Raw genomic sequence first — 13,492 nt, forward strand, 5'->3', positions numbered from 1 at the left:
TTTGCTTTGCTGTTGTTTTTGTAAAGTTCTGTCTTATGATATTAGAAATGGTTTTCTTAATAAGGACAAGCTACTTTGGTCATCTGGCCTGAGATTGGTGCAGCTGAGAGAACCTGGGTTATGTGCTTCTGTTGTAGTGAGCCAAAGATATCTAAAAATCATTGAGGAATGGGAAACCTTGTTGATAGAGTAAGACGAGGACCATGTTTTTTCCAATATTTCTTTTACAGCATATTTTTGTAATAGCCTGGCCATTAGACTGGGGCCATACTTGCTCTGCACTTACTTATTTATTCATCTCTTTGGTTTGTCACCTCAACTGTTGTTTTTGAATTTTACAGATTGGTGGGTGCAGATGACCCTATGAGCTCCTCACCACAATCTAGGGTAGAGGTGTGGCCTGAGGTTCCCCTTTTCAAGGGGGCGGCAAAAGTTCAGTTGCCCTGGGGAAACCTTCGACAAAACCCAGGGCTAAAGGGACACCACCGAGCTTTGCGGTGAAGGGGGGCCAAAAGACCCCTTTTGGTGTTGGTGATAAAGGGGACCTGCCACTTTTAAGGAGGGCTTGATGTTCCGCACCCTGTGCACTTTTTTGTTTTTTTACACATTTTTTGCGCTCAGTGACCCAAAAGCATTATCCCAGGCTTTCAATATATAAGAGGAAATAAAAAAAATAAAAAAAAATGTAACTGGGGAAGCAATTTGTTGGTATTAGGTTATCAAAACATTTTATGTTGCATTGTTTGCACGCCTCTGCTTGTTGGGAGTATGATGGCGTTACTTGTATGAGAGGTTAAAGGGCCCTTCTCACAAGCTTCCAGCCCATACATAGTTTTCTTTCCCATTATGAATGTTTTTAGTTCTTACTATTTTAATTCGGATCTGTATTTCATTGTAATTGTACCGGAATTTGTTTTTGGATAATTTCAAACAATTTGAGACCCACACCTGCCAAATATTGATTTACAATTTTTGATTGAATATGTATCTTTATTTTGTATAAAGGTACAGAAAACATACAATACATTACGTTCAAATGTATTACGTTGCAGCGAAGCTGTAAGCACAATACACCGTAAAACATAATCATTCATACTTTCTGGTACAATTCAAGACATTAGGAACAAGATATGACCAGGGATGCTGATGGGGGGTAGGGTACTAAATACCAGGGCCCAGGGGAGGGCTGGCAAATTTTAGCTAAGGGGACAAGACTCGATTCAGCAGCCAATTAGGAACCTTTTAAAGGAAAAAAATGCAGGTGGCCCAGTGACCCAGCCCAAAGTAGCCCTCTATGGGACCGACCCAAGGGGGAGATGCCTCCCGGCCCCCGAACCCAGCCTGCCCCTGCCCGGGCTGCACTGCAGATCACCAACTTTTTTATATTTTTTTTGCTTCTTCAAGTTTTATTTTAACTTTTCTGTTTTTGTTTTGTGTTTACCCAGTGTGTGTGTGTGGGGGGCTGCCATGGTAGACACCATATGTAGTCTGTGCATAGGCGGCCACATCATTCATTCATAGAATATTGTACTACAGCTGAATAGATTATGCGACCACTGTGAGTAGTATGCCATGTGGCCATCTATGGAAGGACCGCATAGGCTCCCTGCACTTCATGTCTGTAAGATAGTAGCTAAATCCCCTTCCGACTTCACCATGACAAATAAGCAAATGAGTGCTCAAAAGTAGAACAAAATATTCATTAAATTCAGTTGAGAACATTGTTGGTTCTAAATATAAATGCAGTATTCTTTATCACCATCCAAAAAATAAAACTAGAAATTCAACACGAAAAACGTTAAAAATCGCTATAATATTAAAAAGGCTGCCATGTCAGCTGGTGTCTTAATGGAAGAGTAGTTTGTTAAGACTATACTTTCAGGGATCATTTCTATAGTTTATACATTTGGAAATGTGCTCTAAAGTGTACAGACTCACCAACCATGAGGAATAGTTTTAATGATTTCTCTTGAGTGTGAAGTGAGCTTGTAGTGCTGCTTTATGGTAGCTACTATCTGCTTTTGATGACTGTTTCTCTTCTCCTTTGTGGAAAAGTAGAGGAGTCAAATCACCAGCTGAGTGGTTGGGTTTCTGAATTGTCAACAACAGAGAATGTTATGAAAGAACTTAAGCTGAGATTTCAGTATAGCTGGATTTGCTTTGCTGTTGTTTTTGTAAAGTTCTGTCTTATGATATTAGAAATGGTTTTCTTAATAAGGACAAGCTACTTTGGTCATCTGGCCTGAGATTGGTGCAGCTGAGAGAACCTGGGTTATGTGCTTCTGTTGTAGTGAGCCAAAGATATCTAAAAATCATTGAGGAATGGGAAACCTTGTTGATAGAGTAAGACGAGGACCATGTTTTTTCCAATATTTCTTTTACAGCATATTTTTGTAATAGCCTGGCCATTAGACTGGGGCCATACTTGCTCTGCACTTACTTATTTATTCATCTCTTTGGTTTGTCACCTCAACTGTTGTTTTTGAATTTTACAGATTGGTGGGTGCAGATGACCCTATGAGCTCCTCACCACAATCTAGGGTAGAGGTGTGGCCTGAGGTTCCCCTTTTCAAGGGGGCGGCAAAAGTTCAGTTGCCCTGGGGAAACCTTCGACAAAACCCAGGGCTAAAGGGACACCACCGAGCTTTGCGGTGAAGGGGGGCCAAAAGACCCCTTTTGGTGTTGGTGATAAAGGGGACCTGCCACTTTTAAGGAGGGCTTGATGTTCCGCACCCTGTGCACTTTTTTGTGTTTTTACACATTTTTTGCGCTCAGTGACCCAAAAGCATGATCCCAGGCTTTCAATATATAAGAGGAAATAAAAAAAATAAAAAAAAATGTAACTGGGGAAGCAATTTGTTGGTATTAGGTTATCAAAACATTTTATGTTGCATTGTTTGCACGCCTCTGCTTGTTGGGAGTATGATGGCGTTACTTGTATGAGAGGTTAAAGGGCCCTTCTCACAAGCTTCCAGCCCATACATAGTTTTCTTTCCCATTATGAATGTTTTTAGTGCTTACTATTTTAATTCGGATCTGTATTTCATTGTAATTGTACCGGAATTTGTTTTTGGATAATTTCAAACAATTTGAGACCCACACCTGCCAAATATTGATTTACAATTTTTGATTGAATATGTATCTTTATTTTGTATAAAGGTACAGAAAACATACAATACATTACGTTCAAATGTATTACGTTGCAGCGAAGCTGTAAGCACAATACACCGTAAAACATAATCATTCATACTTTCTGGTACAATTCAAGACATTAGGAACAAGATATGACCAGGGATGCTGATGGGGGGTAGGGTACTAAATACCAGGGCCCAGGGGAGGGCTGGCAAATTTTAGCTAAGGGGACAAGACTCGATTCAGCAGCCAATTAGGAACCTTTTAAAGGAAAAAAATGCAGGTGGCCCAGTGACCCAGCCCAAAGTAGCCCTCTATGGGACCGACCCAAGGGGGAGATGCCTCCCGGCCCCCGAACCCAGCCTGCCCCTGCCCGGGCTGCACTGCAGATCACCAACTTTTTTATATTTTTTTTGCTTCTTCAAGTTTTATTTTAACTTTTCTGTTTTTGTTTTGTGTTTACCCAGTGTGTGTGTGTGGGGGGCTGCCATGGTAGACACCATATGTAGTCTGTGCATAGGCGGCCACATCATTCATTCATAGAATATTGTACTACAGCTGAATAGATTATGCGACCACTGTGAGTAGTATGCCATGTGGCCATCTATGGAAGGACCGCATAGGCTCCCTGCACTTCATGTCTGTAAGATAGTAGCTAAATCCCCTTCCGACTTCACCGTGACAAATAAGCAAATGAGTGCTCAAAAGTAGAACAAAATATTCATTAAATTCAGTTGAGAACATTGTTGGTTCTAAATATAAATGCAGTAATCTTTATCACCATCCAAAAAATAAAACTAGAAATTCAACACGGAAAACGTTAAAAATCGCTATAATATTAAAAAGGCTGCCATGTCAGCTGGTGTCTTAATGGAAGAGTAGTTTGTTAAGACTATACTTTCAGGGATCATTTCTATAGTTTATACATTTGGAAATGTGCTCTAAAGTGTACAGACTCACCAACCATGAGGAATAGTTTTAATGATTTCTCTTGAGTGTGAAGTGAGCTTGTAGTGCTGCTTTATGGTAGCTACTATCTGCTTTTGATGACTGTTTCTCTTCTCCTTTGTGGAAAAGTAGAGGAGTCAAATCACCAGCTGAGTGGTTGGGTTTCTGAATTGTCAACAACAGAGAATGTTATGAAAGAACTTAAGCTGAGATTTCAGTATAGCTGGATTTGCTTTGCTGTTGTTTTTGTAAAGTTCTGTCTTATGATATTAGAAATGGTTTTCTTAATAAGGACAAGCTACTTTGGTCATCTGGCCTGAGATTGGTGCAGCTGAGAGAACCTGGGTTATGTGCTTCTGTTGTAGTGAGCCAAAGATATCTAAAAATCATTGAGGAATGGGAAACCTTGTTGATAGAGTAAGACGAGGACCATGTTTTTTCCAATATTTCTTTTACAGCATATTTTTGTAATAGCCTGGCCATTAGACTGGGGCCATACTTGCTCTGCACTTACTTATTTATTCATCTCTTTGGTTTGTCACCTCAACTGTTGTTTTTGAATTTTACAGATTGGTGGGTGCAGATGACCCTATGAGCTCCTCACCACAATCTAGGGTAGAGGTGTGGCCTGAGGTTCCCCTTTTCAAGGGGGCGGCAAAAGTTCAGTTGCCCTGGGGAAACCTTCGACAAAACCCAGGGCTAAAGGGACACCACCGAGCTTTGCGGTGAAGGGGGGCCAAAAGACCCCTTTTGGTGTTGGTGATAAAGGGGACCTGCCACTTTTAAGGAGGGCTTGATGTTCCGCACCCTGTGCACTTTTTTGTGTTTTTACACATTTTTTGCGCTCAGTGACCCAAAAGCATGATCCCAGGCTTTCAATATATAAGAGGAAATAAAAAAAATAAAAAAAAATGTAACTGGGGAAGCAATTTGTTGGTATTAGGTTATCAAAACATTTTATGTTGCATTGTTTGCACGCCTCTGCTTGTTGGGAGTATGATGGCGTTACTTGTATGAGAGGTTAAAGGGCCCTTCTCACAAGCTTCCAGCCCATACATAGTTTTCTTTCCCATTATGAATGTTTTTAGTGCTTACTATTTTAATTCGGATCTGTATTTCATTGTAATTGTACCGGAATTTGTTTTTGGATAATTTCAAACAATTTGAGACCCACACCTGCCAAATATTGATTTACAATTTTTGATTGAATATGTATCTTTATTTTGTATAAAGGTACAGAAAACATACAATACATTACGTTCAAATGTATTACGTTGCAGCGAAGCTGTAAGCACAATACACCGTAAAACATAATCATTCATACTTTCTGGTACAATTCAAGGCATTAGGAACAAGATATGACCAGGGATGCTGATGGGGGGTAGGGTACTAAATACCAGGGCCCAGGGGAGGGCTGGCAAATTTTAGCTAAGGGGACAAGACTCGATTCAGCAGCCAATTAGGAACCTTTTAAAGGAAAAAAATGCAGGTGGCCCAGTGACCCAGCCCAAAGTAGCCCTCTATGGGACCGACCCAAGGGGGAGATGCCTCCCGGCCCCCGAACCCAGCCTGCCCCTGCCCGGGCTGCACTGCAGATCACCAACTTTTTTATATTTTTTTTGCTTCTTCAAGTTTTATTTTAACTTTTCTGTTTTTGTTTTGTGTTTACCCAGTGTGTGTGTGTGGGGGGCTGCCATGGTAGACACCATATGTAGTCTGTGCATAGGCGGCCACATCATTCATTCATAGAATATTGTACTACAGCTGAATAGATTATGCGACCACTGTGAGTAGTATGCCATGTGGCCATCTATGGAAGGACCGCATAGGCTCCCTGCACTTCATGTCTGTAAGATAGTAGCTAAATCCCCTTCCGACTTCACCGTGACAAATAAGCAAATGAGTGCTCAAAAGTAGAACAAAATATTCATTAAATTCAGTTGAGAACATTGTTGGTTCTAAATATAAATGCAGTAATCTTTATCACCATCCAAAAAATAAAACTAGAAATTCAACACGGAAAACGTTAAAAATCGCTATAATATTAAAAAGGCTGCCATGTCAGCTGGTGTCTTAATGGAAGAGTAGTTTGTTAAGACTATACTTTCAGGGATCATTTCTATAGTTTATACATTTGGAAATGTGCTCTAAAGTGTACAGACTCACCAACCATGAGGAATAGTTTTAATGATTTCTCTTGAGTGTGAAGTGAGCTTGTAGTGCTGCTTTATGGTAGCTACTATCTGCTTTTGATGACTGTTTCTCTTCTCCTTTGTGGAAAAGTAGAGGAGTCAAATCACCAGCTGAGTGGTTGGGTTTCTGAATTGTCAACAACAGAGAATGTTATGAAAGAATTTAAGCTGAGATTTCAGTATAGCTGGATTTGCTTTGCTGTTGTTTTTGTAAAGTTCTGTCTTATGATATTAGAAATGGTTTTCTTAATAAGGACAAGCTACTTTGGTCATCTGGCCTGAGATTGGTGCAGCTGAGAGAACCTGGGTTATGTGCTTCTGTTGTAGTGAGCCAAAGATATCTAAAAATCATTGAGGAATGGGAAACCTTGTTGATAGAGTAAGACGAGGACCATGTTTTTTCCAATATTTCTTTTACAGCATATTTTTGTAATAGCCTGGCCATTAGACTGGGGCCATACTTGCTCTGCACTTACTTATTTATTCATCTCTTTGGTTTGTCACCTCAACTGTTGTTTTTAAATTTTACAGATTGGTGGGTGCAGATGACCCTATGAGCTCCTCACCACAATCTAGGGTAGAGGTGTGGCCTGAGGTTCCCCTTTTCAAGGGGGCGGCAAAAGTTCAGTTGCCCTGGGGAAACCTTCGACAAAACCCAGGGCTAAAGGGACACCACCGAGCTTTGCGGTGAAGGGGGGCCAAAAGACCCCTTTTGGTGTTGGTGATAAAGGGGACCTGCCACTTTTAAGGAGGGCTTGATGTTCCGCACCCTGTGCACTTTTTTGTGTTTTTACACATTTTTTGCGCTCAGTGACCCAAAAGCATGATCCCAGGCTTTCAATATATAAGAGGAAATAAAAAAAATAAAAAAAAATGTAACTGGGGAAGCAATTTGTTGGTATTAGGTTATCAAAACATTTTATGTTGCATTGTTTGCACGCCTCTGCTTGTTGGGAGTATGATGGCGTTACTTGTATGAGAGGTTAAAGGGCCCTTCTCACAAGCTTCCAGCCCATACATAGTTTTCTTTCCCATTATGAATGTTTTTAGTTCTTACTATTTTAATTCGGATCTGTATTTCATTGTAATTGTACCGGAATTTGTTTTTGGATAATTTCAAACAATTTGAGACCCACACCTGCCAAATATTGATTTACAATTTTTGATTGAATATGTATCTTTATTTTGTATAAAGGTACAGAAAACATACAATACATTACGTTCAAATGTATTACGTTGCAGCGAAGCTGTAAGCACAATACACCGTAAAACATAATCATTCATACTTTCTGGTACAATTCAAGACATTAGGAACAAGATATGACCAGGGATGCTGATGGGGGGTAGGGTACTAAATACCAGGGCCCAGGGGAGGGCTGGCAAATTTTAGCTAAGGGGACAAGACTCGATTCAGCAGCCAATTAGGAACCTTTTAAAGGAAAAAAATGCAGGTGGCCCAGTGACCCAGCCCAAAGTAGCCCTCTATGGGACCGACCCAAGGGGGAGATGCCTCCCGGCCCCCGAACCCAGCCTGCCCCTGCCCGGGCTGCACTGCAGATCACCAACTTTTTTATATTTTTTTTGCTTCTTCAAGTTTTATTTTAACTTTTCTGTTTTTGTTTTATGTTTACCCAGTGTGTGTGTGTGGGGGGCTGCCATGGTAGACACCATATGTAGTCTGTGCATAGGCGGCCACATCATTCATTCATAGAATATTGTACTACAGCTGAATAGATTATGCGACCACTGTGAGTAGTATGCCATGTGGCCATCTATGGAAGGACCGCATAGGCTCCCTGCACTTCATGTCTGTAAGATAGTAGCTAAATCCCCTTCCGACTTCACCATGACAAATAAGCAAATGAGTGCTCAAAAGTAGAACAAAATATTCATTAAATTCAGTTGAGAACATTGTTGGTTCTAAATATAAATGCAGTATTCTTTATCACCATCCAAAAAATAAAACTAGAAATTCAAAACGAAAAACGTTAAAAATCGCTATAATATTAAAAAGGCTGCCATGTCAGCTGGTGTCTTAATGGAAGAGTAGTTTGTTAAGACTATACTTTCAGGGATCATTTCTATAGTTTATACATTTGGAAATGTGCTCTAAAGTGTACAGACTCACCAACCATGAGGAAGAGTTTTAATGATTTCTCTTGAGTGTGAAGTGAGCTTGTAGTGCTACTTTATGGTAGCTACTATCTGCTTTTGATGACTGTTTCTCTTTTCCTTTGTGGAAGAGTAGAGGAGTGAAATCACCAGCTGAGTGGTTGGGTTTCTGAATTGTCAACAACAGAGAATGTTATGAAAGAACTTAAGCCGAGATTTCAGTATAGCTGGATTTGCTTTGCTGTTGTTTTTGTAAAGTTCTGTCTTATGATATTAGAAATGGTTTTCTTAATAAGGACAAGCTACTTTGGTCATCTGGCCTGAGATTGGTGCAGCTGAGAGAACCTGGGTTATGTGCTTCTGTTGTAGTGAGCCAAAGATATCTAAAAATCATTGAGGAATGGGAAACCTTGTTGATAGAGTAAGACGAGGACCATGTTTTTTCCAATATTTCTTTTACAGCATATTTTTGTAATAGCCTGTCCATTAGACTGGGGCCATACTTGCTCTGCACTTACTTATTTATTCATCTCTTTGGTTTGTCACCTCAACTGTTGTTTTTAAATTTTACAGATTGGTGGGTGCAGATGACCCTATGAGCTCCTCACCACAATCTAGGGTAGAGGTGTGGCCTGAGGTTCCCCTTTTCAAGGGGGCGGCAAAAGTTCAGTTGCCCTGGGGAAACCTTCGACAAAACCCAGGGCTAAAGGGACACCACCGAGCTTTGCGGTGAAGGGGGGCCAAAAGACCCCTTTTGGTGTTGGAGATAAAGGGGACCTGCCACTTTTAAGGAGGGCTTGATGTTCCGCACCCTGTGCACTTTTTTGTGTTTTTACACATTTTTTGCGCTCAGTGACCCAAAAGCATGATCCCAGGCTTTCAATATATAAGAGGAAATAAAAAAAATAAAAAAAAATGTAACTGGGGAAGCAATTTGTTGGTATTAGGTTATCAAAACATTTTATGTTGCATTGTTTGCACGCCTCTGCTTGTTGGGAGTATGATGGCGTTACTTGTATGAGAGGTTAAAGGGCCCTTCTCACAAGCTTCCAGCCCATACATAGTTTTCTTTCCCATTATGAATGTTTTTAGTTCTTACTATTTTAATTCGGATCTGTATTTCATTGTAATTGTACCGGAATTTGTTTTTGGATAATTTCAAACAATTTGAGACCCACACCTGCCAAATATTGATTTACAATTTTTGATTGAATATGTATCTTTATTTTGTATAAAGGTACAGAAAACATACAATACATTACGTTCAAATGTATTACGTTGCAGCGAAGCTGTAAGCACAATACACCGTAAAACATAATCATTCATACTTTCTGGTACAATTCAAGACATTAGGAACAAGATATGACCAGGGATGCTGATGGGGGGTAGGGTACTAACTACCAGGGCCCAGGGGAGGGCTGGCAAATTTTAGCTAAGGGGACAAGACTCGATTCAGCAGCCAATTAGGAACCTTTTAAAGGAAAAAAATGCAGGTGGCCCAGTGACCCAGCCCAAAGTAGCCCTCTATGGGACCGACCCAAGGGGGAGATGCCTCCCGGCCCCCGAACCCAGCCTGCCCCTGCCCGGGCTGCACTGCAGATCACCAACTTTTTTATATTTTTTTTGCTTCTTCAAGTTTTATTTTAACTTTTCTGTTTTTGTTTTGTGTTTACCCAGTGTGCGTGTGTGGGGGGCTGCCATGGTAGACACCATATGTAGTCTGTGCATAGGCGGCCACATCATTCATTCATAGAATATTGTACTACAGCTGAATAGATTATGCGACCACTGTGAGTAGTATGCCATGTGGCCATCTATGGAAGGACCGCATAGGCTCCCTGCACTTCATGTCTGTAAGATAGTAGCTAAATCCCCTTCCGACTTCACCGTGACAAATAAGCAAATGAGTGCTCAAAAGTAGAACAAAATATTCATTAAATTCAGTTGAGAACATTGTTGGTTCTAAATATAAATGCAGTATTCTTTATCACCATCCAAAAAATAAAACTAGAAATTCAACACGGAAAACGTTAAAAATCGCTATAATATTAAAAAGGCTGCCATGTCAGCTGGTGTCTTAATGGAAGAGTAGTTTGTTAAGACTATACTTTCAGGGATCATTTCTATAGTTTATACATTTGGAAATGTGCTCTAAAGTGTACAGACTCACCAACCATGAGGAATAGTTTTAATGATTTCTCTTGAGTGTGAAGTGAGCTTGTAGTGCTGCTTTATGGTAGCTACTATCTGCTTTTGATGACTGTTTCTCTTCTCCTTTGTGGAAAAGTAGAGGAGTCAAATCACCAGCTGAGTGGTTGGGTTTCTGAATTGTCAACAACAGAGAATGTTATGAAAGAACTTAAGCTGAGATTTCAGTATAGCTGGATTTGCTTTGCTGTTGTTTTTGTAAAGTTCTGTCTTATGATATTAGAAATGGTTTTCTTAATAAGGACAAGCTACTTTGGTCATCTGGCCTGAGATTGGTGCAGCTGAGAGAACCTGGGTTATGTGCTTCTGTTGTAGTGAGCCAAAGATATCTAAAAATCATTGAGGAATGGGAAACCTTGTTGATAGAGTAAGACGAGGACCATGTTTTTTCCAATATTTCTTTTACAGCATATTTTTGTAATAGCCTGGCCATTAGACTGGGGCCATACTTGCTCTGCACTTACTTATTTATTCATCTCTTTGGTTTGTCACCTCAACTGTTGTTTTTGAATTTTACAGATTGGTGGGTGCAGATGACCCTATGAGCTCCTCACCACAATCTAGGGTAGAGGTGTGGCCTGAGGTTCCCCTTTTCAAGGGGGCGGCAAAAGTTCAGTTGCCCTGGGGAAACCTTCGACAAAACCCAGGGCTAAAGGGACACCACCGAGCTTTGCGGTGAAGGGGGGCCAAAAGACCCCTTTTGGTGTTGGTGATAAAGGGGACCTGCCACTTTTAAGGAGGGCTTGATGTTCCGCACCCTGTGCACTTTTTTGTGTTTTTACACATTTTTTGCGCTCAGTGACCCAAAAGCATGATCCCAGGCTTTCAATATATAAGAGGAAATAAAAAAAATAAAAAAAAATGTAACTGGGGAAGCAATTTGTTGGTATTAGGTTATCAAAACATTTTATGTTGCATTGTTTGCACGCCTCTGCTTGTTGGGAGTATGATGGCGTTACTTGTATGAGAGGTTAAAGGGCCCTTCTCACAAGCTTCCAGCCCATACATAGTTTTCTTTCCCATTATGAATGTTTTTAGTTCTTACTATTTTAATTCGGATCTGTATTTCATTGTAATTGTACCGGAATTTGTTTTTGGATAATTTCAAACAATTTGAGACCCACACCTGCCAAATATTGATTTACAATTTTTGATTGAATATGTATCTTTATTTTGTATAAAGGTACAGAAAACATACAATACATTACGTTCAAATGTATTACGTTGCAGCGAAGCTGTAAGCACAATACACCGTAAAACATAATCATTCATACTTTCTGGTACAATTCAAGACATTAGGAACAAGATATGACCAGGGATGCTGATGGGGGGTAGGGTACTAAATACCAGGGCCCAGGGGAGGGCTGGCAAATTTTAGCTAAGGGGACAAGACTCGATTCAGCAGCCAATTAGGAACCTTTTAAAGGAAAAAAATGCAGGTGGCCCAGTGACCCAGCCCAAAGTAGCCCTCTATGGGACCGACCCAAGGGGGAGATGCCTCCCGGCCCCCGAACCCAGCCTGCCCCTGCCCGGGCTGCACTGCAGATCACCAACTTTTTTATATTTTTTTTGCTTCTTCAAGTTTTATTTTAACTTTTCTGTTTTTGTTTTGTGTTTACCCAGTGTGTGTGTGTGGGGGGCTGCCATGGTAGACACCATATGTAGTCTGTGCATAGGCGGCCACATCATTCATTCATAGAATATTGTACTACAGCTGAATAGATTATGCGACCACTGTGAGTAGTATGCCATGTGGCCATCTATGGAAGGACCGCATAGGCTCCCTGCACTTCATGTCTGTAAGATAGTAGCTAAATCCCCTTCCGACTTCACCATGACAAATAAGCAAATGAGTGCTCAAAAGTAGAACAAAATATTCATTAAATTCAGTTGAGAACATTGTTGGTTCTAAATATAAATGCAGTATTCTTTATCACCATCCAAAAAATAAAACTAGAAATTCAACACGAAAAACGTTAAAAATCGCTATAATATTAAAAAGGCTGCCATGTCAGCTGGTGTCTTAATGGAAGAGTAGTTTGTTAAGACTATACTTTCAGGGATCATTTCTATAGTTTATACATTTGGAAATGTGCTCTAAAGTGTACAGACTCACCAACCATGAGGAATAGTTTTAATGATTTCTCTTGAGTGTGAAGTGAGCTTGTAGTGCTGCTTTATGGTAGCTACTATCTGCTTTTGATGACTGTTTCTCTTCTCCTTTGTGGAAAAGTAGAGGAGTCAAATCACCAGCTGAGTGGTTGGGTTTCTGAATTGTCAACAACAGAGAATGTTATGAAAGAACTTAAGCTGAGATTTCAGTATAGCTGGATTTGCTTTGCTGTTGTTTTTGTAAAGTTCTGTCTTATGATATTAGAAATGGTTTTCTTAATAAGGACAAGCTACTTTGGTCATCTGGCCTGAGATTGGTGCAGCTGAGAGAACCTGGGTTATGTGCTTCTGTTGTAGTGAGCCAAAGATATCTAAAAATCATTGAGGAATGGGAAACCTTGTTGATAGAGTAAGACGAGGACCATGTTTTTTCCAATATTTCTTTTACAGCATATTTTTGTAATAGCCTGGCCATTAGACTGGGGCCATACTTGCTCTGCACTTACTTATTTATTCATCTCTTTGGTTTGTCACCTCAACTGTTGTTTTTGAATTTTACAGATTGGTGGGTGCAGATGACCCTATGAGCTCCTCACCACAATCTAGGGTAGAGGTGTGGCCTGAGGTTCCCCTTTTCAAGGGGGCGGCAAAAGTTCAGTTGCCCTGGGGAAACCTTCGACAAAACCCAGGGCTAAAGGGACACCACCGAGCTTTGCGGTGAAGGGGGGCCAAAAGACCCCTTTTGGTGTTGGTGATAAAGGGGACCTGCCACTTTTAAGGAGGGCTTG

The 13,492-nt window shown here is 40.5% G+C and overlaps 6 non-coding genes across 6 annotated transcripts; all 6 read left to right on the top strand.

Moving 5' to 3' along the window:
* The first annotated feature begins 1,866 nt into the window (after window positions 1-1,866).
* LOC142142204 (small nucleolar RNA U3) lies at window positions 1,867-2,084 on the top strand. The gene has a single exon (XR_012689131.1). It is a non-coding gene; the product is annotated as a small nucleolar RNA U3 (small nucleolar RNA).
* Window positions 2,085-4,020: 1,936 nt separating this feature from the next.
* LOC142142205 (small nucleolar RNA U3) lies at window positions 4,021-4,238 on the top strand. The gene has a single exon (XR_012689132.1). It is a non-coding gene; the product is annotated as a small nucleolar RNA U3 (small nucleolar RNA).
* Window positions 4,239-6,174: 1,936 nt separating this feature from the next.
* LOC142142206 (small nucleolar RNA U3) lies at window positions 6,175-6,392 on the top strand. The gene has a single exon (XR_012689133.1). It is a non-coding gene; the product is annotated as a small nucleolar RNA U3 (small nucleolar RNA).
* A 1,936-nt stretch (window positions 6,393-8,328) lies between these two features.
* LOC142142068 (small nucleolar RNA U3) lies at window positions 8,329-8,546 on the top strand. Its single transcript, XR_012689010.1, has one exon. It is a non-coding gene; the product is annotated as a small nucleolar RNA U3 (small nucleolar RNA).
* Window positions 8,547-10,482: 1,936 nt separating this feature from the next.
* Window positions 10,483-10,700, top strand: LOC142142207 (small nucleolar RNA U3). The gene has a single exon (XR_012689134.1). It is a non-coding gene; the product is annotated as a small nucleolar RNA U3 (small nucleolar RNA).
* A 1,936-nt stretch (window positions 10,701-12,636) lies between these two features.
* LOC142142208 (small nucleolar RNA U3) lies at window positions 12,637-12,854 on the top strand. The gene has a single exon (XR_012689135.1). It is a non-coding gene; the product is annotated as a small nucleolar RNA U3 (small nucleolar RNA).
* Window positions 12,855-13,492: the final 638 nt, after the last annotated feature.

The sequence above is a fragment of the Mixophyes fleayi genome, chromosome 2, assembly GCF_038048845.1.
Source record: "Mixophyes fleayi isolate aMixFle1 chromosome 2, aMixFle1.hap1, whole genome shotgun sequence".
NCBI classification, from domain to species: Eukaryota; Metazoa; Chordata; class Amphibia; order Anura; family Limnodynastidae; genus Mixophyes; species Mixophyes fleayi.